The sequence below is a fragment of the Schistocerca nitens genome, chromosome 8 (assembly GCF_023898315.1).
Source record: "Schistocerca nitens isolate TAMUIC-IGC-003100 chromosome 8, iqSchNite1.1, whole genome shotgun sequence".
In the NCBI taxonomy this organism is placed as follows: Eukaryota; Metazoa; Arthropoda; class Insecta; order Orthoptera; family Acrididae; genus Schistocerca; species Schistocerca nitens.
In genome coordinates this window covers 240446832-240473858 of record NC_064621.1, presented here as the reverse complement: position 1 = coordinate 240473858, position 27027 = coordinate 240446832, and the positions used below count along the sequence as shown (strand labels likewise).

Here is a 27027-nt window from a genome sequence, read left to right as displayed (position 1 = left end):
CCGCTGCCTGCCGTGTCTGCAGTCCCTTTCTCAAAAGTGTACCATTGCTTACAAGTGCGCGACTTGTCTTACTCGTGACAATCTGCGTAAGTGTTGTGTCGTTGTCGACTCGTGTTGCACAAGTAAAAAAGTACAGTGTTCGATCTTTGTCGTGAGGGTATTTTTTTCCAGACCTTACAGTGTGGCTGGAAATGATTTGTGTAAATGTGAGAAGTGCGAAGTTGTGTCATGGTTTGGATAGCGCACACCTATGTTGTTGTTGTTGTGGTCTTCAAATGGTTCAAATGGCTCTGAGCACTATGGGACTTAACTTCTGGGGTCATCAGTCCCTTAGAACTTAGAACTACTTAAACCTAACTAACCTAAGGACATCACACACATCCATGCCCGACGCAGGATTCGAACCTGCGACCGTAGCAGTCGCGCGGTTCCGGACAGCGCGCCTAGAACCGCTAGACCACCGCGGCCGGCTGTGGTCTTCAGTCCTGAGACTGGTTTGATGCAGCTCTCCATGCTACTCTATCTTGTGCAAGCTTCTTCATCTTCCAGTACTTACTGCAGCCTACATCCTTCTGAATCTGCTTACTATATTCATCTGTTGGAGTCCCTCTACGATTTTTACCCTCCACGCTGCCCTCCAATACTAAATTGGTGATCCCTTGATGCCTCAGAACGTGTCCTACCAACCGATCCCTTCTTTTTGTCAAGTTGTGCCACAAACTCCTCTTCTCTCCAATTCTTTTCAATACCTTCTCATTAGTTATGTGATCTACCCATCTATTCTTCAGCATTCTTCTGTAGCACCACATTTCGAAAGCTTCTATTCTCTTCTTGTCCAAACTATTTATCGTCCATGTTCCACTTCCATACATGGCTGCACTCCATACAAATACTTTCAGAAACGACTTCCTGACACTTAAATCTATACTCGATGTTAACAAATTTCTCTTCTTCAGAAACGCTTTCCTTGCCATTGCCACTCTATATTTTATATCCTCTCTACTTCGACCATCATCAGTTATTTTGCTCCCCAAATAGCAAAACTCCTTTACTATTTTAAGCGTCTCATTTCCTAACCTAATTCCCTCAGCATCACCCGACTTAATTCGACTACATTCCACGCACACGTATATCGATTCCAAAATGACGTCGTTTTCTCCTTATTTGACTTCTATTATTTGACAAAAGGCCATACGACCAACACAATCACGTGATTTCGATCTCTATGGCCAATGAAGTGATAAATACCTACACATTTCTCAGAACAATTCAAGTCGTAAAGTTCAAATTTAATCTGTGTCCACAAACAAATGTATCAGTAACCTGCACATATTTTACAACTGATTCATAAGTCATCATCGTTATCACGTTAGCAGGCCCTTTGCGTCTCCATTTCAGGCGGTCCATCGCTTCCTCCTCAATGCTCCCGTAGTGCTGCCGTCCAACTCACCATCCAGAATTTGAAATATCTTCCTCTCTCGCCTCCTCTCCGCTTCCACGTACCCTTCTAACACTGTTTTTATAAATCCGCCCTCCTTGCTTAATACACGTCCTATCCAATTTCTTTTCCTTCTTTTTGTTACACTTAGTAATTGTCTCTGCTCTCCCCCTCTCCTGAGCACCTCTTCAATTTCACCCTTCCCATGCAACTTATTTTTTCCAGTCTTAACCACGTCCACATCTCAAAAACCTCCGGTCCATCTTTGTCTTCTTTCCTCACTGTTTGCGTTTCAGCACCTTAGAGGAGGACACTTCATGCAATAACATTTTGCTGTCTTTCCGTCAAATCTTTGTCCATACTGATGCACGAAACTATATCTTTCTACAAAGTATTTCTTTCACCACTGCTATTCCGATTTTAATGTCTGTGCTACAAGTCCAGTCGCTTTCTCTTCTACTTCCTGGGTATTTGAAGCTCTGCACTGGTTCTAATATTTTTCATAGACCAATATCTTTACGGTTTAATGACCTCCAATATTCCCTAGCACAGTTGTTCATCCGTTGCTGGAAGATAAACTTGTCTAAAAACATAAACACCACGTTATTCTTCCTATTCATGTCTGTCTGTCGACCCCCCCCCCCCCTGTCCCGAATATGTCTATGTCAGGAGACATGCAAGTCTTGTCTTACTCTTTTTCCTTATTCAGTCCAACCAGTCCAACTGGATTAAGCAGTAAACAGTATATTTCCATAAATAATCTCTTTCACGCACGGATGTTGGCGACGCGGTATTAGGTTGTTATTTGTACACAACATCGCGCAACTACGTATGGAAAAGATTGTGACATGGAATACACGTTTACTGCAAAATCAACTGTAAAATGTGTGCTGATATACTTGTACATATATTTATTTATTTATGTATAAATAAATAAATGTACACAGATGCAAATGAAATTTGAATTTTATGAGAATTTTTCTGTGTTACGTGTGCTTAGTGATCACATGATAATGACCACGGTGGCCGAAATTAGATAATTGCGTTAGATGTATAGACTTTTACTTAATTAATACGGCCAAATAAAATGAAAAGTGGCTTTACTTAATAATTTTGTACAGGTCGTTTACCTCAGGTTAAAGAAATTATTAAAAAGAATTCCTCCTTAACTGAAGTGGTTGGGCTGTTTATGGTTCTTAGCAAGGCGAAGGTATATGCCTCCCCGTACAAGCAAATATATGAATTGGCGATTGCTTCACTTCTGTGTCTATTAAAAGCTTATTACTTCTGTTTATGAATGGTTCAGAATTAGTACAGTTCATTTCACCCTGGATATTGCAGCTTTAAATAGTATTGCAGTAAACAAAGTTCTACCTGTGTTGCGAGGTCCTTTTACAACGTAGTTTCAGAAGTTTAAACTTACATCATCAGGCGTTTCAAGTTGACAATTAAAGCCGAAACGGCTATGCTAGTGGTGTATTCTTTGCCATGTGGCTGTAGTTGTCCACGTTAAAATAGCTGAAAATCGAGAGTTAATCTCCGAAACTGGTTACATTATTAATAAAAGACTTTGTGGTAAAGATGGAATTGAATTTAAAGAAGTTAACAACTGCCAAAGACAAGTGACACCTTCGATAAGCTCGAACAGTGTTATTACAATCTCTTTGTTACTCGGGAGGACGGCGATTCAAACCAGCGTACGGGCATCCAGATTTAGATTTTCCGTGATTTCCCTAAATAGTTCCAGGCAAATGCCGGAACCCTTTGAAAGGGCAAGGCCGATTTCCTTCGCCATCCTTGACACCATCCGAGCTTACGCTCCGTCTCTAATGACATCTATGTCGGCGGGACGTTAAACTCAATCTTCCTTCCGTTCTTCCTGTGTTACGTGAACGTTGCCTTCTGTTACCATAAACAGTAAAGAGGATTATAAAATCCCCTGGGACTGTTGTCTGGGAGATGAAGTTTAGCCACGTAATCGGAAAAGTTTTCTTCCCCCCACACATTGACAGCAACCCACCGTCTTTGTGAGTGTTATGTGAATTCCATGAAGATATGTGGATCGTAGCTCTGTGTTGTTAAAGACAGCGGCAGACTTTGAAGCCCAGTGTTGGCGCGTACCCTGCTTCTCTCGAATTGCAACAACGGGAGCGCCTAGCTAATCGTCCCAAATCCGACTGATGGAAGGAAGGAGTATCACGATTTAACGTACGTCGACGACGATTTAATTAGAGACGAAGTACAATCTCGAGTTGGAAGAACGGCAAAAACAGAAATCAGCAATTTTCATTTCAAAGAAACTATCTTGACATTTCGATTAACCGAGCTCGGGAATCCGGAGAATCCAAATACGCGCAGCTGGAGAAGGAATTTGAACTGTTCTCCTTCTGAATGCGAGTCCAGTCACCTCGCGCGAGAATCGGGGGAGAAAGTTGTCGTTAAACAGAAATAAAGGTTTACAACGTCGAAAAACATCGTAGGTTTCTCTTACTTGTGGTCATTCTGCACATACTTGGAGTTTATTGTGCTGTTACTGGAGATAAATTATACCACGTAGCATCTCACGCTATGCGGCACTCGCAGTAAGCAGTGTTGTTTGCCTCAATGTGGAAGGAATAAGTTTAGTTCAAATGAAATGTGTATCGTCGAATATTACCTCTCATTGTTAACAGCGCAGGTGGGGTGATAATGAAGCTCCACCGCAGCATTATTACAATAGAGTATAAACGATATTCCGTAAACCGTAATCAGTTTGGTCAGTACTTCTGTGTAACTATGCTCGGGCCTAGTGAAAACGATTTCTAATCTTGAAGGATTGTCATTCGTTACTATTCACACGCGTTAAACATGAGTAAATGAGTCAGTATGCGATTTAAGAGCCCGTATTGTTTTACCGTGTATTGTCACAGCAATGATGAGAAGAACGTACACGGTTAGTGCAGGATCTCAACCACTGTGCGGTTAACAATTTGCACGTTAAGTATAAGTGCTAGAAGTGAAGTACAAGTTCATTACGGGAAGAAATTTTAAAACTGCCGAGAATCGATTTTGTTTCCTTCGAATTAAGAGCGTGTCCCTGAAATCCAATTAGTGAACCACTGAAACACGATGGATAACAGTGAGGAAAATGAATTAAATTCGTGGTATGTCACTGACATTGACCCAGTATTTCGAGTTCAGAGAAGTCTTCCGAAATAAGAGTGATTTCAGGTGTGCCGCAGAGGAGTGTCGTAGGACCAATGCTATTCACAATATACATAAATGACCTTGTGGATGACATCGGAAGTTCACTGAGGCTTTTTGTGGATGATGCTGTGGTATATCGAGAGGTTGTGACAATGGAAAATTGTACTGAAATGCAGGAGGATCTGCAGCGAACTGACGTACGGTGCAGGGAATGGCAATTGACTCTCAATGTAGACAAGTGTAATGTGCTGCGAGTACATAGAAAGAAAGATCGATTATCATTTAGCTACAATATACCAGGTCAGCAACTGGAAGCAGTTAATTCCATAAATTATCGGGGAGTACGCATTAGGAGTGATTTAAAATGGAATGATCATATAAAGTTGACCGTCGGTAAAGCAGATGCCAGACTGAGATTCATTGGAAGAATCCTAAGGAAAGGCAATCCGAAAACAAAGGAAGTAGGTTACAGTACGCTTGTTCGCCCACTGCTTGAATACTGCTCAGCAGTGTGGGATCCATACCAGATAGGGTTGATAGAAGAGATAGAGAAGATCCAACGGAGAGCAGCGCGCTTCGTTACAGGATCATTTAGTAATCGCGAAAGCGTTACGGAGATGATAGATAAACTCCAGTGGAAGACTCTGCAGGAGAGACGCTCAGTAGCTCGGTACGGGCTTTTGTTGAAGTTTCGAGAACATACCTTCACCGAGGAGTCAAGCAGTACATTGCTCCTTCCTTTGTGTATCTCGCGAAGAGACCATGAGGATAAAATCAGAGAGATTAGAGCCCACACAGAGGCATACCAACAATCCTTGTTTCCACGAACAATACGAGACTGGAATAGAAGGGAGAACCGATAGAGGTACTCAAGGTACCCTCCGCCACACAACGTCAGGTGGTTTGAGGAGTATAGATGTGGATGTAGAACTGTATGCACCGTCTAGCATGTACACATACGAACTCGAACATCTTTGACGTGATCTGAAATTTGTTCGAATACTTTGGCTGCAACATACATTGGTTCAGGATCCAATTAGCAGGCGATTTAAGGGGGGGAAAGACTACTTTTAATCTTTTACTCTAGCAACAATGGCCGAGTTTGTCGCCGGATGCTTAAATGTTATCGTGACTTGTTGGCAGCGGTGCCGTGCGCAGTGACAGTTTCGTATTCGCTCGCTGTGTTGCCACCACCTGCTGCTGCCACGTAGGAACTTCCGAAACCGGAGACTTTCCACTGGCCTCGATTAGCGAGCCGAGCGTGACTGCGCGACGCTCTCCGATGTAAGCTGGACCGCTTTCTGTGGTTGCTTTTGAATGACCGTGGCGCTTGTTATCGTAATGGATGTCTGCTTATTCGATGACTTCTTCAGTTTCGACAGGCAGACATACTAAACCTGTATTGCAGCACTGTGAATCTGGAGCTAGCAGAATTGGAGGGAAATATTAAAATATTCCCATGAAACAACGTAGGTGATCGATAAGAATTTATCTAACACGTTTTTTCATTGGCCTCTTGACAGTTATTCAAGTTCTGCAAAGCTTTTGGAAATCTTGCCAGTCTCACATGTAACGAAACAGAGAGTGATTTAATTTATACCCCGACATCTTCTTTCTCTTTGTGATTACAAATGATACTGAATCAGCATCAGAGATATAAATGCTTAGGTCAGCGCAAAATCAGCAGCAAAATACGCCAGAACGTAAAAAAATGAAAATCTTACTGTAAATCAGGACACTAAACTGGCCAGTTTACGTTACAGCTAGGAGAGATGTCATATGGGACCGCGCCACCACTTTTTCATGTATTCTCATCAGTAAATATCAGTACCGTATGACATTCTTGGCTGGGATATCCCACTTGGTGGGTGCAGCCACCTAGCGGAAAGTGTGTTTTTCCTCCGTGCACACAGAGTCCTTTCCTTACGGATATGTGGGAGTTGTGTCGTATGTGTACTTGTTAGAGTGCAGGTGAGTGTAATGGATGCGTTTACAGTGAAGTGTTACGTTCGTGTTGTCGTATGATGCTGAGAGGAACTAGAGGGTGAAACAGCTGACGGCACGTAGCATACTTCTCTCGAATAGCACCAAGGGCTGTCGAGCTTAAAGTTTCCATCCGACGGGCGGATTGTCGCATGCCCTCAGATCTTGAGACACTGTGAAGACGTCTGGAATGGTATCCAATACATTGCCGCAAAAATTGGGGGTAAGGAACTTTACGTCACTTATCAGCCAAGTACTGGCATTGAAAATTTCATTCTTTCACTGGGAGTCGAACCGGCTTACCTACGAGTCCAGCGCCTCAGTAGATGCGTGCGTTAGCGACTTCAGCTCCGAAACGTGTCCAACTAAATTGTTCTTGTCACAAAACTTATCAATAACTTAATATAATCTAACTTAATCGCCACGGTTCCGAGAGATACCGGATTTCCTATTTCCATTCTTTACCCACATTAACTGCTCTCTGTTTGACTCACATACCGCTAACAGATATCTGCATGGCTGACAGACACGAGTCGTTGTGAAAGCTACTCTTCTACCCAAGCTGTATTCGCGAGTTAAGTTTTGAAGCCTCGACTCTTAAAGACAGTTTTCATCAGACGTGGTAACGATGTCACATGCATTCAGACTGTTTGTCCACATGTTTCTAACGAAATTTCCTATATATTAATTAAAGTACAAGATGCAGAAAGAAAATATCTAACAAAAATTAAAATGTTCAGCAGACGCGAAAAACGTCATAGTTTGAAACACAAAGATTGCACATGAAAAATTTATGCAGCATTGCAATCATGTTTCATCACAATACTGAAAGAATAATCAGACTATTATTGTGCATTATTTATTGTACATATGCCCTTTTAAAGCCGGCCGTTGTGGTCGAGCGGTTCTAGGCGCTTCAGTCCGGAACCGTGCAGCTGCTCCGGTCGCAGGTTCGAATCCTGCCTTGGGCATGGATGTGTGTGATGTAGTTAGGTTTAATTAGTTCTACGTCTAGGAGACTGATGACCTCAGACTCAGATGTTAGGTCCCGTAGTGCTTAGAGCCATTTGAACCATTTTTGCCCTTTTAAAACCGTAGAAATTTTAAAACTTTTAATGAAGTAACCAATAAAATACCACAAAAAGATTTTCTAATTTTATTTCGCGTGATGGAATTAGGAATTGAGTGAAACTAATAAGAGTCTTCAGAAAAACTTGTGAATATAGTAATTACGGGAAGTTTTCCATCTCATTCATTGTCCTCTCCTTCTGTGTATGTTGTGGGACATTTGAAAAGTGTCTCATGAAAGTCTTAGCACCCAGCAGGAATATGGTGTGCACGTTTTTGGAGATCCTTCATTTTTATCCGTTTTAGAACACTACCAGTGATGTATGCTTTCTAGTGAGGTAGACTGGGAGGGATATTGTAGCATGCAAGAGAAAATGTGTGCTTTTCTAATAAAAAAAAGAAAAAAAGCTTCGCTTTGATACCTCTTCCTGCTGTCTCATCTGATCGCCTCTGTTTTATAGTGCGTGGACCAACGTTCCTTGAAATCTAATATACCCTTTGAATTCACCACTTTTATGGAGAAACTGTAGCCCTGTGGTTCTCCACAATAAACTCTTCTCAGCATTGTGACGTAGGCGGCAAGTGTTCACAAAGTTTTCCTAGTTTGTATGTGCTCCGCCTGCGATCCACGTCGTAATTCGTGTAAAGCGGTTATAAGAAAACCCGAGAAATCATTTCTTAACAATAACATCCATTCTCTCTCTCTCTGTCCGAACAGGACTCAGAAGGCCCAACGGTACCGACAGACCACCGTCTCACTCTCAGCCGATAGACGTCACTAGAATAACATCCATTAGCGTCCACTTAATCATAAACACTACAGAAATCTCGATCGGCGAAAGGAAAGATCAAGCTGGATAAACTGGACTGCAGCGTTGATGTGAAATATTGTTCCATTGTCACTGAACCTTGCACTGCGCTTTTGTAAGGTAAGCTGTAGTCAGACCGTTACACTACTTCTTGACGATATCAGCATGCATTCGTCACAAATATATGAATCTGTCCTCTAAAGACGGGATGTTATTAGTGAAAAGGAAATTTCCTGATAGAAAGTAGGACAGCTGCAGCCTTACTTTTTCGACTGCTTCACATTCGGAGGTAAGGGAGATACGTAATTTGGCCGGCCGGAGTGGCCGAGCGGTTCTAGGCGCTACAGTCTGGAACCGCGTGACCGCTACGGTCGTAGGTTCGAATCCTGCCTCGGGCATGGATGTGTGTGATGTCCTTAGGTTAGTTAGGTATAAGTAGTTCTAAGTTCTAGGGGACTGATGACCTCAGCAGTTGAGTCCCATAGTGCTCAGAGCCATTTGAACCATTTTTGAAAGATATGTAATTTAATTCAGGTATTACATCTAAATCCCATAAACTAGAAAATGGTGATTTGGTGCATGAATTGCGACAGACTGGCTTTCTTGGAATGAATACAAAGTAGCTATGTTGTATTCTTACATATCTTTCTGTTTATCACTACAGAACATTTCTAACTAATGAACTAACGAATTTTCAAGAGAACTTTCAGGAATAAATTTTTCGCCTGATGTGTTCAAATAAGTATAAATCCTTGTCGGCATTTAGGAAATTTGTCAGTTGATTTGAAATTCTAACAATTGATTTTCCACAGCCGACTGCCCAATTTCTTTCTTTAAGTGTGCATGTGTCAAGCGTATCATGTTTGTGATCCTTGATAAGCGCATCTGTGTCGTAAGCTGACAGCTGCCACGTTTCTGGTCTTAGGGCCATGAAACCTCCGAGGAGATTAAGCCAAATAATGCAATCAATCAATATCTTGTCTTACTTTACTTACAGCTAACATCTCACACATGTTCCTTGTATTTTAGTGGTGGTAACTGAGATCACTTCGATTACTTTCTCTGCGATGTTTGGCGTTCCAATTCCTTCCTCTCGATTTCACAGGTGTCTGCTGCACAAATCTGCAATTCTTTCAGCACCTTTCCTTGAGCGGTCTTCCTTGATCTTAGGATAGAAAATTGGCAAGTCTTACGCGATATAATGTCGTGATTTTTTCTCTCGTGTGTTTATTTACTGGCCTTAAGGAATGTCGGTTCTAACGCAAGGAAAGACGTTGTAATCTATTGCGCAGCGGCAGGCCTTTGTGACGATAATATCCATACGTCATTTAAACCACTCAACACTCCAACCCAGGGCAAAATACAAATGGCTATTTTCAGAGCCAACAGTAGCATACGGAAAGAAGTACACCGCCTTGCTGCTTCCAGAGCAATACGTGCAACAGCTAACGTAAAAGGTACATGGAACTCAAAACTCTCTCACGCTCGATCGTTGTACACTACAGCGGCTTAGACCACCCACTCGTCTTTTTGTCAAATTATGCGTTATTCCGCTCTTCTCTCCCCATTAAATGATTTGGCCATTAAGCGTTTTCTGCGGGACAAGCTCTTGTCTTGAAACCAAAATCGTCTCTCGAAGTCCGGTCTTCTTCAAACGGGTTATGGGAGAGATTGCTGGCGCAGATAGACTAGCATGGAGAGTTTCAGCAAACCAGTCTTCGGGCTGATGACCGCAACAACAGCAGTTTTCTGATGCATGAAAGAAGGTGTGAATCGTAATGAAGAATATATAGAGGAGACCTTACTAAATAAAAAACTTGTTCATGCCAGTGACTGCCCTCCTCAGCGCAAACTTCATGTGTTTAAACGAAAAACTTTCAGGGAGTTTCACTTTCCGAAGGACTGTGGGTTTAATGGCTCTGAGCACTATGGGACTCAACTGCTGTGGTCATAAGTCCCCTAGAACTTAGAACTACTTAAACCTAACTAACCTAAGGACATCACACACATCCATGCCCGAGGCAGGATTCGAACCTACGACCGTAGCGGTCGTGCGGTTCCAGACTGTAGCGCCTTTAACCGCTCGGCCACTCCGGCCGGCGACTGTGGGTTTAATAGTTGATGGTAAAAGAAGGATAACTGATACTCTAGAAGGAAAAAAAAAAAAAACGAAATTACCGGAGAACCATCACACTTTTACGTGGCATGAAATGATAAGTGAGTAGTACCCCAAGGAGTCCCGATACTTTTATTGTAGTCAGTTCATGATTTGGTGGAACACGTAGAGGAATCTCAGATATCTTGCTGGCAATGGTTAGCGAATGATCTACATATCAGGCCGACCACAGGCAGCTGCTATGCCTGATCTTAAGGAAACGTCGCAAATTCGGCTTTAAAACGTGTGTTTCTTTCAATTTTATGTGGTACTGTTCGATTTATTACCCTCAGTTTTTCCCTCGTTTCATACCATACCTATGTGCTATCGACTCATTAACTTAAAAGTGGCCGCAAAGTTGACTCGAATCTTCTGTTTTTCCTTCTTCTTGAAAAGTTTCTGTACTTACATCATATCAGATAGAGTGCACGAATGTTTTAGACTTCTCGTTGTGCACTGTCGCAATACATGGATCAGTAGTGGAACGGAAAGTTTTTGACTAGCGGGTGGGACGGATAATACAGAGGGCATTATGAACATGGATCGTCGATTATTCATCAATGTTCTCGCCAAATGAGGTAATACGAAGTTCTCTGATAGCGCATCATGTTTTCATATTCTTCGTGGGCACTTCTTGTTTTAATAAATGTATTACTTAAATGTGTCGCCGTTATACGTGTTCGTTTTGGCCCTAGTATTGACTTCTGAGTAGCACAAGCGATTTCTGCAACGTAACACGTAAGACCATATCGCTTTATTATCTCGGTCTGTAAAGAGATAGTCAAGCGTGTAATATTTCTGTAAGTAGTGGGTTGCGAGAAGCACCCTGACAAGGACATATGGTCTACACCGTTCATGTTTGATGTACCGAAGTGTTATACATGTTGATTGAGACAAATTACTGTTTGGGAGGATCTTGCGTCAACGAGGATCATATCATCCGTCATTTCCTTAAACTGCCCATACTACTTGCTATCTCGGGCGGTTCGTGCTGGTGCGAGATTCACTGTGATTAAGATACTGGATTCACATCTTGGAGAAAGTGGATTGAAACACCAGGCTGGCTATCGTGATTTCGCTACACCGCTTCAGGTGGAGTTCTAGCTCACGCTTTCAACAAAGCGATAACTTCCTTCCCCTCTCTATGCCAGGCTAGAGCTGCTGCTCTGCTCCGCCTCCAGTATCAGCGTTGACAGGGCGCTGATATTTAAACTTCATTCGTTCAGCTAACTTTCCTCTCGGCAAACGTTACATACGTTGGAGACGAGGACATTAGAAACGGAGCATTGGTGAAGTAGGGAGACGGAAATTGGACGTGCCCTTTCAAAGTGTTTGACTTAAAAAAATTTCGGGACTCAGGGAACGTAAATATATGTGGCCTAGGGCGGTTTGAACCGTCATCCTCCCAAATGCGCATCTTGCGCCTACCACTGCGCCGCCTCACAAATTCGCTCAAGAATCAAGTGCTGCTTTCGCCGCGCGCTAAGCCCCGATGTTACTGACATAAGTATCGACGCTTTTGTTTCGGTAGCTATGGTATCGTCATGTATACCAATAATCAGATAATTTCATACTTCACTAAAAATATCAGTGTGTGGGTACCGGTAGCATCGAAGAAAACATAGTGTAATTTCCATGTTTCACCTTTTAGCCCATATAAGTCATGTTGTGTTAAAGAAAAGCTTCAAAATGCGCCAGTAATCAATACCTTGCGATACTTCGATATCGATACTCTTTTCCCATTATCATCAAAGAATCGAAACAATGTTAGGTATATTTCGGTCATGCATTACTAAGGTAGCCGTGCAATTTTATGTTATGGTATCGATACTTTCTGTACTGTATTACCGATGTATCGATACAATTTTTGACAGTTATACCGATAACTAATTTCGTATAGAATTTTGTATTGCAACTTTGTTGTTGTTCGTACCTGCAACCTGCCAGTGAAAGTCATTTCACTCGGGTCGAGCGGCGGCAGCGTCACAGCCGCGGTGCAGGCACGGATCGAAAGTGAGCGAGTCGATTCGCCGCCGCGAAAAAGCGCGACCAGCCAGCGGCGCGGCTCCGCTTAGTTCTGTCCCGTTCTGTCTCACGGGCCAGGCGGCTCTCTCCGAATCCGCTTAGTGGACCGAATCGGCTTCCACGCGGCATTCAGTGTGTGCTGCAGGCTGCCTTTCCAGCGGCAATTATGCAGTTAATCCAGGAGAAAGCTTCCGCGCTGCCCCTTACCTGGGCACCCGTGAAATGCAATTACGGAACCGTTAATCCGACGTGCGCGCCTTTTACGATGCCATATTGCGAGAGACGCGCCCCTTGTTGCTCGTTGCGGCTAAAGGCGACGAAAGGTTTAATTTTTCGGAGGAGCATGCCTGCGGTTTTTCGTCAGTTCTGTTAAGCCCGATAGTTTTTAATTAAATCGCTCGTATTCATCGTCACCCTTTGATGCTTGCGCTAGTGTCCCTGCCTCGGCACGCCGTTTCTTGAAGTCAATTTCTTCTGGACCTCACCATGTTTGCTTCAACAAACAGCTGTTATTTTGAGGGTTAGAGTTTCTTGTTCTTCCGTATTTTTCATTCACGTCTCAGCGATGTTATGCCGCCATCAGACAATTTTCCGGTTTTCCCACAGTCCATGTTTCACTACCATACAATGCTGTACTCAAGACGTACATCCTCAGAAATGTCTTCCTCAAATTAAGGCCGGTATTTGATATTAGTAGACTTCTCTTGGCCAGAAATGCCTTTTTTGCCATAGCGAGTCTGATTTTGATGTCCTCCTTGCTCCGTCCGTCATTGGTTATTTTACTGCCTAGGTAGCAGAATTCCTTAACTTCATTGACTTCGTGACCATCAATCCTGATGTTAAGTTTCTCGCTGTTCTGATTTCTACTACTTCTCATTACCTTCGTCTTTCTCCGATTTACTCTCAAACCATACTGTGTACTCATTAGACTGTTCATTCCGTTCAGCAGATCATTTAATTCTTCTTCACTTTCACTCAGGATAGCAATGTCTTCAGCAAATCGTATCATTGATATCCTTTCACCTTGTATTTTAATTCCACTCCTGAACCTTTCTTTTATTTCCATCATTGCTTCCTCGATGTACAGATTGAAGAGTAGGAGCGAAAGGCTACAGCCTTGTATTACACCCTTCTTAATACGAGCACTTCGTTCTTGATCGTTCACTCTTATTATTCCCTCTTGGTTGTTGTACATATTGTATATGACCCGTCTCTCCCTATAGCTTACCCCTACTTTTTTCAGAATCTCGAACAGCTTGCACCATTTTATATTGTCGAACGCTTTTTCCAGGTCGACAAATCCTATGAAAGTGTCTTGATTTTTCTTTAGCCTTGCTTCCATTATTAGCCGTAACGTCAGAATTGCCTCTCTCATCCCTTTACTTTTCCTAAAGCCAAACTGATCGTCACCTAGCGCATTCTCAATTTTCTTTTCCATTCTTCTGTATATTATTCTTGTAAGCAGCTTCGATGCATGAGCTGTTAAGCTGATTGTGCGATAATTCTCGCACTTGTCAGCTCTTGCCGTCTTCGGAATTGTGTGGATGATGCTTTTCCGAAAGTCAGATGGTATGTCGCCAGACTCATATATTCTACACACCAACGTGAATAGTCGTTTTGTTGCCACTTCCCCCAATGATTTTAGAAATTCTGATGGAATGTTATCTATCCCTTCTGCCTTATTTGACCGTAAGTCCTCCAAAGCTCTTTTAAATTCCGATTCTAATACTGGATCCCCTATCTCTTCTAAATCGAATCCCGTTTCTTCTTCTTTCACATCAGACAAATCTGCACCCTCATAGAGGCTTTCAATGTATTTATTTCCACCTATCTGCTCTCTCCTCTGCATTTAACAGTGGAATTCCCGTTGCACTCTTAGTGTTACCACCGTTGCTTTTAATGTCACCAAAGGTTGTCTTGACTTTCCTGTATGCTGAGTCTGTCCTTCCGACAATCATATCTTTTTCGATGTCTTCACATTTTTCCTGCAGCCATTTCGTCTTAACTTCCCTGCACTTTCTATTTATTTCATTCCTCAGCTACTTGTGTTTCTGTATTCCTGATTTTCCCGGAACATGTTTGTACTTCCTCTTTTCATCAATCAACTGAAGTATTTCTTCTGTTACCCATGGTTTCTTCGCAGCTACCTTCTTTGTACCTATGTTTTCCTTCCCAACTTCTGTGATGGTCCGTTTTAGAGATGTCCATTCCTCTTCAACTGTACTGCCTATTGCGCTATTCCTTATTGCTGTATCTATAGCGTTAGAGAACTTCAAATGTATCTCGTCATTCCTTAGTACTTCCGTATCCCACTTCTTTGCGTATTGATTCTTCCTGACTAATGTCTTGAACTTCAGCCTACTCTTCATCACTACTATATTGTGATCTGAGTCTATATCTGCTCCTGGGCACGCCTTACAATCCAGTATCTGATTTCGGAATCTCTGTCTGACCATGATGTAATCTACACTCCTGGAAATGGAAAAAAGAACACATTGACACCGGTGTGTCAGACCCACCATACTTGCTCCGGACACTGCGAGAGGGCTGTACAAGCAATGATCACACGCACGGCACAGCGGACACACCAGGAACCGCGGTGTTGGCCGTCGAATGGCGCTAGCTGCGCAGCATTTGTGCACCGCCGCCGTCGGTGTCAGCCAGTTTGCCGTGGCATACGGAGCTCCATCGCAGTCTTTAACACTGGTAGCATGCCGCGACAGCGTGGACGTGAACCGTATGTGCAGTTGACGGACTTTGAGCGAGGGCGTATAGTGGGCATGCGGGAGGCCGGGTGGACGTACCGCCGAATTGCTCAACACGTGGGGCGTGAGGTCTCCACAGTACATCGATGTTGTCGCCAGTGGTCGGCGGAAGGTGCACGTGCCCGTCGACCTGGGACCGGACCGCAGCGACGCTCGGATGCACGCCAAGACCGTAGGATCCTACGCAGTGCCGTAGGGGACCGCACCGCCACAAATTAGGGACACTGTTGCTCCTGGGGTATCGGCGAGGACCATTCGCAACCGTCTCCATGAAGCTGGGCTACGGTCCCGCACACCGTTAGGCCGTCTTCCGCTCACGCCCCAACATCGTGCAGCCCGCCTCCAGTGGTGTCGCGACAGGCGTGAATGGAGGGACGAATGGAGACGTGTCGTCTTCAGCGATGAGAGTCGCTTCTGCCTTGGTGCCAATGATGGTCGTATGCGTGTTTGGCGCCGTGCAGGTGAGCGACACAATCAGGACTGCATACGACCGAGGCACACAGGGCCAACACCCGGCATCATGGTGTGGGGAGCGATCTCCTACACTGGCCGTACACCACTGGTGATCGTCGAGGGGACACTGAATAGTGCACGGTACATCCAAACCGTCATCGAACCCATCGTTCTACCATTCCTAGACCGGCAAGGGAACTTGCTGTTCCAACAGGACAATGCACGTCCGCATGTATCCCGTGCCACCCAACGTGCTCTAGAAGGAGTAAGTCAACTACCCTGGCCAGCAAGATCTCCGGATCTGTCCCCCATTGAGCATGTTTGGGACTGGATGAAGCGTCGTCTCACGCGGTCTGCACGTCCAGCACGAACGCTGGTCCAACTGAGGCGCCAGGTGGAAATGGCATGGCAAGCCGTTCCACAGGACTACATCCAGCATCTCTACGATCGTCTCCATGGGAGAATAGCAGCCTGCATTGCTGCGAAAGGTGGATATACACTGTACTAGTGCCGACATTGTGCATGCTCTGTTGCCTGTGTCTATGTGCCTGTGGTTCTGTCAGTGTGATCATGTGATGTATCTGACCCCAGGAATGTGTCAATAAAGTTTCCCCTTCCTGGGACAATGAATTCACGGTGTTCTTATTTCAATTTCCAGGAGTGTAATTGAAATCTTCCCGTATCTCCCGGCATTTTCCAAGTATACCTCCTCCTCTTATGATTCTTGAACAGGGTATTCGCTATTACTAGCTGAAACTTGTTACAGAACTCAATTAGTCTTTCTCCTCTTGTCCCAAGCCCATATTCTCCTGTAACCTTTTCTTCTACTCCTTCCCCTACAACTGCATTCCAGTCGCCCATGACTATTAGATTCTCGTCCCCCTTTACATACTGCATTACCCTTTCAATATCCTCATACACTTTCTCTATCTGTTCATCTTCAGCTTGCGACGTCGGCATGTATACTTGAACTATCGTTGTCGGTGTTGGTCTGCTGTCGATTCTGATTAGAACAACCCGGTCACTGAACTGTTCACAGTAACACACCCTCTGCCCTCCCTTCCTATTCATAACGAATCCTACACCTGTTATACCATTTTCTGCTACTGTTGATATTACCCGATACTCATCTGACCAGAAATCCTTGTCTTCCTTCCACTTCACTTCACTGACCCCTACTATATCTAGATTGAGCCTTTGCATTTCCCTTTTCAGATTTTCTAGTTTCCCTACCACGTTCAAGCTTCTGACATTCATCGCCCCGACTCGTAGAACGTTATCCTTTCGTTGAGTTGCTACAGATGCGTAAGCTATACGCATGAACAGCCTAGCAAAGTGACGCTACTGAATGTTACCTTTAATGAAACTATTACTTATTTAACAATTAATTTCATGACTTCACTGTTAAAAAGGATAACCGTATTCTGAGTTCTGACCAAGCTATCGCAGTGGCTATCGCGATTTACCGAAGTGTCCAGTGAGGCCCTTGTCAAAACAAGTTTCACAAACACTTCACCACTTACCCGAGTTATCTCTCAGATAACTGTGGGCTATCCACTAAACAACAAAACCAGTATTCACAACTGGGGCGAGAACCAGTGAAACCTTACCTTACAAAGCTCCTTCTGTGAAAATATGAATTAATGAAGAAATAGTCGCTCGTCCTGAAGGAACAAATGGAAAATATTTTTGGATCTCGACTGAAAACTCATTGGCTGTACCTGGCAAGAGAGGTGACACGTTTGCTTTGGTGCACGTTTGTTTCGGCGCACGTTTATGTTGATGAGAACCAATATGAGTCAAGCAAATACAATTTCAACACTTTTTCTGTCTCATAACGAGCAAGTGTAAACCTTAATCGTTTCAAGCTACTTTTCCAAGACAATAAGAGCCAATAACCATGAAAATGTAACACAGTGGCCATTCTTTGTAAGGAGAGCAGTTGTAGCTTTTTCAGTTATTTTACTGTGTTAATAGAATAGTAATATGCAGTAGAAGATCAACAAGACTTATTAACTTAGTACATAGCTCAATCAATTAATATTTATGATGTACAACAATTACTTTACTCTTCAGATATTACGCAACAAATAAAGTACTTTTAAAGAAGCACTTGAATATTGAAAATGAAGATTAAAGAAAATGATCAGTACACAAAAATTTACACTGAGAATAGCATACATTTTACAAAACAAAGATGTTACACAAAACTGATTATAAGCTACAACTGATGTTCCTGTCGCATTTCTACAGAAATGAAAAAGTTATTAATTGTTAATGATGCTCAGACTTATGAACAGTAATTAGTAAACACATTACAGTATCAACACGTCTCTTACCACAAAGATAGCTCCATCTCGCCATACTGATTTTCCATTAACTATCATGTTTATTGAAAGTGTAGCGAGCAACACTAGCTTTTTATAGCCTCAGAATCATGGATCCGATGCAACAATACAAAAGAGACGATCTCTAGCAATTAACCACATGTGAATCCTTCTTTCAACTCTGTTCGCTCCACAACACCTCTGCTCGCTACGGGTATCTACGTACAAGTTTCTTCACAAACGTCTGGCCACGATTGACACACATTTGTCCAGTGACACTGCTGGGCAAGGCCAGAAAAGGCGCTAAAGTAAAATGCGTTGTACTTTCCGTAATTGGGTGATGTAAGATCACATTCAGAAATAGTAGGCTTAGTCGTATTATGATCCCTCATTACGTTTTGGAATTCTGAAAAAGTTAACACATATGTTCTTTATAATAACGGAAACATAGCTTGACAAAACCAATATCATACACATTTGACACGTACTCGTACAACGCCAGTTAAACAGGTGTGGTACAGAAAGGGTTTACATAAGACGTAATCGATGAGCCAATACAATGACACAAATATGAAGCAACATATAAAACACTCTTTTGCTACTTTGCTGTCTTCACACCCGTGAATAATTTCCAAATGTACGTCGTCTGTAAGGTAATCTCACTTTACAAACACAGCTGTAGTCCACTGATACCGTGCAGTTCAGTAACGATTAAGAGCCTCTATGAAACTGACGTTGGAGCACAAATACAACCTCTGTCAAAGTGTCCAAGCCTCATTTGTTTCATGTCAGTAAATTAAAGAAATAGGACTCTAGTGCAAGAAACGCCTCGTAAATACCTACAAATTTACTAGCGTTTACGGAGTGTTTTGCCTCTCATAAATTTGCTTGATGAGTTGCTCCTGTAGATCTGTCGCTACCAATAGATGTCAGGTTTGCCGTATAATGTTGTATTGATATAAACTTGCTTAGAATTCCTTTTCTCTGAACTTGTTACAGAACGCATGGGTAATATGTATACATTTCTGAACTGCATTCAAAGTTCAGTGTTGTATTACCTGAGTCTTCCTCGATCTCAAAGTGCTCAGAAATTCAAAAGTTTCTTGAGCCTAGCGCCGGACGTTGTAAGAATGCGACATTGCAGTCGAGAACCCTATAATAACAGATTTGTATTCAAGCTATGTACGAGCACTCTATCAAAACAAATTCCGTTTGCCCCTTAGTGGTACTTAGTTAACCGGGTGTAGTTTAATCTATCTACAATGATGAGTATAGACTGATAGCAAGAGAGAAGCAGCTGCGGCGTTGGGGGTGAGGGATGGGGGAAAGCGGGGCAAGGGGCACTAAACTGAAGGTGAGGAGAATCCATTTTTGTTTTAGTTTGTGCACGTACGTCGCCGTGGGTTTTCGTGCTCGCGTCGCATGTATATTTGTATGCGCAGCTGACGTGATTTTCCTTGTCTGTGATACCGCCTTGCGTCACTTCCCTATATTGTAAAACGGTGTTGACACTGCCGCCGTCCTCATTCGATAATAGGCTATAGGTAAGTAATGTCTGCGAAAACGACAGCGACTCTTCTCCCTGCAACGTGCTTTCAACGACCAGCGCTCTTATGTGAATTTTTTTCTGCTCTTACTTCGCCAGTTAATCCCATTCTGAGTTATTTCCTTCACCACAGAACTGGTGGTACTTGGATGTAGGCTGGTCGTACGAACTTGAACTCTTCACACACAATATCCCCAGATCCACGGATAGAGAAAATCAGGTCGATTCGTCGTGTTTAGACTTTCTTAAAGCTATTGATTCAGTAACACATGGGCGCCAGGGAAAGAAAGTACGTTCGTACTGGGTATATGAACAGTTTTAACCATTGATTACTAAGTCTACTTAAAATATACGTTTCCAGTTGGTTCCAATTCGCGGTTCCCGCCCATCTGGTATTGTCAGTATAGCGTATAAAACAGGACATTTTGTACTTACTTTGCATGTGACATATCGTTCGAGACTTTATTAACTAGTCCATCAAATATAATTTATGATCTTCTTTGAATAAAATATGGAGTAGTAAGATTTACTGTGGTTTAGAAACCATGTAACGTCCCTCCTCCTTTAGCGTTCTAGGGTTAATTAAACAATTTCCGACAAGGAAGACTCAGCACGATGTTGTGGAAGATTCTGGAGTATTTCGTTAGAAATGTTTGTTCTTTTCGATTTTGCCTTTTTGTTTTAGTTACGAGCGTTTTATCTGAAAGAACATGTAATCTTCAGTACTAAACGACTAAAGCAGTCGCCCAATACCAATTTCAGGTTGCCTAACTACTGGCTTGCAGGAGCAACAAAAATGTCACTTCCAGTACTTCACCTAATTATTGATAGAATTTAATAATTTAAAATGCTGTAATAATCTACTCATTAAGCAGGTCAGAGGTTTAACACAATAAGTCAAGCATCAAATTTAGAAACTGTTTATATCTGTTGCGGCAGAGGAACTCACCGCACGCAAATTACACAGACTATATTCATTCAATATTTGAGAATGGGAGGACGTGGTGACTTCTAACAAGCCTTACACATAATTTCAAACCGTTTTGAAACTTTTCCTCGCTGACATTTCTCCAAAATAATATGAAGGGAAAGAAGGTGATCACTTACTATTTTTTGTAGTAAAACTTCGCTGTCATCCATGACGTTTAATCTATTACTTACCAGCTGTGTTCCCGGCGTTGCCCGGTACGTATTTCAGTCCTGTTAGTCCATTTCCTCCTTCCTACTCTGTCCATCTTCTCAACCCCCCCCCCCCTTTCACTGTCCATATCCTTATATCCTTCTCCCCACTATCTCTGTCTCCACCGCGCCCTTCCTCCTCTCTCCGTACATCTCATCCTCCTTCCTTTCTCTGTCAATTTCCTCCTCCCACTATCTGTGTATCTCCTCCTCTCTCTATTTGAGACTACGTCTTTTGGATACTGTCTGCGAAATTTGTTGCTAATAGTGTTAGTACTAAAGACGTAATAACTTAAAATTCACATACTTTGCGGAATTTTTCTATGCATCTCAGTGTTTATGACTTCATATCTCCGGAAGTACGCGTGATAGCATGATATAATTTTATAGGTGCATTTAGCGGCATGTGTGGATATTGCCGGTGGAATATATTGCGAATACTCTAAGTCACACAAAAGCAATAAATTTAAACGTGAGGCATGATGCAGCCGTTTCCCTCGCATCTTATTGGTTATGACGTCATACCTCGTGAACTATGACAGTTAGGCGTTTCTTACTCTCCACAGCAATTGTTGACTGACAGGGATATGTGCTCCGCGTTTGGCTGAAATCTGTATAGTATTTTAGGGCGAGATGAGGAACATACATACATACGGACATTTTTATAATATGTAGGGATGGATTTACTACCAACATTTTGCGGACAATATTCATATATATCATTCAGAATACTTGCAAAATCGTACATTGTACGAGACATCACTCAGGAAATATTATGTCATAAACACTGAGTTCCGTGAAATCCATTTTTTCTTAAAACGGTTAGCGAGTTACCCAGAGTATACTCATCCAGTGTTTGATAATGTTTCATACATGGGAGTTAGATTATTTAAATAATTGTAGGTGGTGGGGTGTTAATGGTACATTCTCAACAACTAGGTGGGTTGCACGACCGTTGGTAACGACGACGATAAGTTTTGGTCCTTGACTTATGTACCTTCCTAATTAGGAATAGAAATGATTAGCGTGTTTGTATTCACCAGCATGTGCGTCAATCTTCCTAAACGTTAGCGGATTCAGTTACAACCAGCGGTGTCATATCCTTCTCTTCAGTTACTATTAATATTTAAAATTAAGAAAGGACACGAGGTCGACGGACAACGTTAGTAAATTACATACCGGACCCTCTCTTAGAACTACCAATGATGATGCAACAAAAAAAATTAAGGTAAGTCAGCGGTACGAATATATTATGCCTCTGCTCAACTATTGTTCGAATAACCGTTTCTTCTTTCGTTGGTGAGGAACCGAATCTCACGTCCGTCACATAATATAGCCGTGTCCAAAACACAGTTAATTCATTCCTGGGGTACTTAAAATTATCAGCAGTGATTCGGTACGACTACAGAAACGTTTTTGGTGTTTCACAACTTTATCAGTGTCATGTAAAACGCGCTTACCACTTTTAGTTGCTTCTCGTTTATTTTTCTCAAATATATTTTGCGTAATCAGTAATCATTTTATATTCGTGCTCGTTCGCACTCTGCCTTAAAATCTTTTGATGTTTAACACACTCGTTCTGGAATGTACCTGCCGGCCGGAGTGGCCGTGCGGTTCTGGGCGCTACAGTCTGGAACCGAGCGACCGCTACGGTCGCAGGTTCGAATCCTGCCTCGGGCATGGATGTGTGTGATGTCCTTAGGTTAGTTAGGTTTAATTAGTTCTAAGTTCTAGGCGACTGATGACCTCAGAAGTTAAGTCGCATAGTACTCAGAGCCATTTGAGCCTGGAATGTACCTGTTTACAGAGATTCTTATTTTTAGCGTTCCGTGCGTCAGTCGGATCTCTTCTAGGGTCCCTTTGTTGTCCGTCTGGCTATCTGTCTGTCTGTCCGACTGTTAAAAACCCAGTTTCTCACGAACGGCTACACATATCGAGTTGAAATTTATGTCACATACTAACGTCTACGGCCCCTTTCGGTGTGTAAAACTGAAGCATCTGAGTCAGTGCAATCAAAAGATAACGGCCATTTATATTATGTTAGATATTTTGATACTAGCAACTCACCCATCAAAACCTATAGGGTACTTCCCGCTGACCTAGAATTATGAAATTTGGCATGACGCAAATAAAAGTAAGTCAAAGCACAGGGAAAAACAGCAAAATTGTTGATTTATAGTTATATCACACGAAAATAATATTTACTTTTGACTCTCGCAAGTTTTGGAATACGCCGGACCGATACAAACGGGGTACCACTATCTCGAGTCGATGCCGTTTGTGAAGCCGGTGCAGTATCTTAGATTACACAAAAATCAAAAATGAGATACAAAGACCAACGGAAACCTCAGTTATGAGTTATTCGATTAGTGACCGAGCGGTTCTAGGCGCTTCAGTCTGGAACCGCCCGACCGCTACGGTCGCAGGATCGAATCCTGCCTCGGGATAAATGTGTGTGATGTCCTTAGGTTAGTTAGGTTTAAGTAGTTCTAAGTTCTAGGGGACTTATGACCTCAGATGTTTAGTCCCATAGTGCTCAGAGCCATTTGAACCATTTTATTCGGTTAGTGACTAGAGATAACTCCACTGGAGGTATCTCGATTGTTGAGCGATTTCCAGGATTGATGAAATACCTATGCATAATTAAGTTAGTACGGAACACTCGGTTCGCTAGTCCTCTTCGCACTTATAAGGATTGTTTTGGTGTTTCTAATAGTTGTCATCGCCAGACTTTCGAGACTGTTGGTGGGCTTAATTTTTCCTAATAATTCTAGAGTTATAATTCATAATTCTATGCTTAGCACTTGGGAAAACACAGATATTCCATTTTATAATGTATTACATTTTTACTACCCTACTATTTGTTGTGATTCCCGGTCCGAAAGTTGTTTTGACGGTACAGTTCCCCACGCTAGTCTATTCTGTGCAAGCCTCTTGCTGTCTGAGTAATCGCTGCATCCCACATCTATTTGAACCTGCTTATTGTAATCAATATCTGGTCTACCACTCCCAGATTTTAGTACCCCTAAGGTAGAGAGAGCTAATTATTTTACCTTATCTACGATACTTTCCTTTCCTGCTCTTTTGTTAACTGCAGTCTTCTGTTTATTTTCTGCAAGTCATAACTGAGGATTGCGTTGTTCTTTGTGCTGCTAATTTTTAATTTTTGTGTAATCTGAGATATCGCACCTTCATCACAAACGGCGACGACCAGAGATAGTGGTTCCCCGTTTGCGCCTCTCTAGCACCGACTATATTAGATTAGTGACTGGAGATAACTGCACAGTAGATATCTCAGTTGTTGTTATCTACTGTGCTTTCTTTTCCTGTTTTCTGTTAACTCTCGTCCTAAACTTATTTTCTGGAAGTCGTAGAGCGCGGATGCCGTTGTTCTTTGTGCTGCTCGTTTTTAATTTTTGTCTAATCTGAGATACCGCACCTTCTTCACAATTCGAGATAACGGTTCCCCGTTTGCGCCTCTCTAGCATGGACTATATTCGATTAGTGACTGGAGATAACTTCATTGGAGGTATTTCGATTGTTGAGAGATTTAGATCGCATTAAAAATGGATTGTGTCATTCCCACACCAGATTGCTTACAATACTCAACACTGTAGAGGTAGAAACTGTTGAATCAGTGTCGTGCCTCGACCCTGAACGAAATTAGTGTTCTGGTTACATAGTGCGCAGTTTGGCTCGGCTCTGAGCACTATGCGACGTAACTTCTGAGGTCATCAGTCGCCTAGAACTTAAAACTAATTAAACCTAACTAACCTAAGGACATCACACACACCCATGCTCGAGGCAGGATTCGAACCTGCGACCGTAGCGGTCACGCGGTTCCAGACTGAAGCGCCTTTAACCGCACGGCCACACCGGCCGGCATGCGCAGTTTGCTACCGTATTTCTCTTCCAGTTAAAGAGTTACTAAATACCTTAAATTTGATGAAGACATGCCTTTGTCCGCTGTATCAGTATTTATATCTATTTATAAATTCGGTGTTAAGTGCATTCACATGTACCACATCGGTTAATCCTCCAACAGTACTGACGTAATGTGTTTTCGTCGAATAAAGTTATCATGGAGGTGATACTCTTGAGATGTCAGCATCCCAAACTACATTGTCTGATAACAGTGTTAACTACTATCCAGTTCTTTCGCAAAAAAGTAAAATGAAATAAAAAAAATTATTTTAAGAGGGACATTAAAGGGCCGGGGAGACGTCAGCACTGATAACATCGAGTTACAACACAGCTCGCACACTACAGGGAGAGGAAGACAATGTCGAGTTACAACTCAACTCGCTGTCTGCACATACAGGCGCACTGCTCGGATCCGTCTCTTTACGTTTCTGTAAGGTATTTTTGTGCCATGTTGCACATTCAACCCCTAACGAAGATACGACAACAGAAACTATTTTCTTAAGTATGTGACTGGCTTTGTAAGGGTTTTGTGTGCCATGTTACACATTCAACTCATAACGAAGACAGGGCAACAGAAAGTATTTTCTTAAGTGTGTGACTGGCTCAAAGTTATCTCAACTAGCAATTGTGCTTTTGGTAATCAACTCTACCGTTGGTTTTAGCGAGTTTTCCATAATTGTCAGGTACCTGCATCTACGTCTATACTCTTGCGGCGTGTGGCACAAGGCACTTTGTATTTCGCTGTCATTTCCCACCTTCCCCGTCCCAGTCGCGTATGGCTCGCGGGAAGAACAATTGCCGGTACTACTCCGTACGACTCGAATCTCTCTAATTACATCTTGATAGCCTTTTCGTAAGATATAGGTAGGTGGAGGCAAAATATTTGTTGAATCTTGACACTCTCGGATCTTTTAACAGTGAATCACACAGTGATGCAGAATGCCTCTCTTGCACCGTGTGCCACTGGAGCTGGTTGATCACCTCTATGAGGCTTTAATATTTCCTAAATGAACCTGTAATGAAACGCGCTGCTCTTCTTTGGATCTTCTCTGTTTACTCTATCAGTTTTATGTGGTACGGATTCCTTACTGACGACCAATATCCAGCTATTGGTCGAACGGGGGTTTTGTAAGATACCTGCTTTGTTGGCGGATTACATTTCCTCAGGATTTCCCCTTGAACCTCAATCTGACGTATATCTTTCCCACGATTAGTTATATGTAGTGATTTCACTTTAAATCGCTCCGTACACATACTTCTAGATATTTTATAGCAATAACCTCTTCCAGTGGTTGTTCTGCAGTCGCGTGATCACACAGTAGTGCATCTTTATGCCTGCGTGGTTGCAGTATGATACATTTGCTTGTGTTCTGGTCAACTGACCCTCCTTGCTCCAAATGTCAATACCCTGCAGGCCTTATTGCAGGTGTACTCCTTATTTCAGCGTAATTAGTGCATTCCACAACATCAACGATCTGCGATATGTACTTACTCCTACGTCTGTCCTCGAAGTTTTTTCCTTCCACCATCGTCTCACCTACAGGTTTCAGCAACGAATCGTGTCGTAATATGTACCCAAACGTTATATCTCTTCGATACACCTAATTAAACGGAGGTTGCCCAGAAAATAATGCACCACATTTCTTTTCTTCAACAGTTCTTCATTGAATGTAACGAAAATTACACACACGAAAGAATGAGTTTTATCTACATATCCTATTTTTCCACATTATCTCCATCCCGTTCTATGACCTTCCTCCAGCACGAAACAAGGAAGTGTTTGCTCTGTCGGTACCAATCTTTGTCCTGGTGGCGGAACCAGTGCTTCATTGTGCGTACTTCCTTTGCTGACTGACAGATGCAGCGCGAACTGGCAAGTCGTAACGCGTCTGTCCTCGCGAATGACAAAATCAGCTCGCTGCAACATGTCAGGTGTGACAGCCGTGGATGGTCTCCTCGACCGTTGCAAATCAAGGAGCTCCTCCGAACCGCGTTCTGATGAACGCACCCTCCGTGTCCAGCGACTAACTATACTTCTGTCGACAGCAGATGCTCCATAGTTTTCTTTCTCTTCAGTGAGAAATTCAATGATGGCACGTTGTTTGTAAAGTACATCACCTGCAGGTGCCATTTTGAAACTGGCCAGCAGCTACGCTAACAGTCGGAAGC

The 27027-nt window shown here is 42.7% G+C and overlaps 1 protein-coding gene across 1 annotated transcript in view; it reads left to right on the top strand.

The window, feature by feature from the left end:
* Positions 1-27027, top strand: part of LOC126199713 (uncharacterized) — a 626550-nt gene that overhangs the window by 2387 nt on the left and 597136 nt on the right. The window lies entirely within an intron of this gene.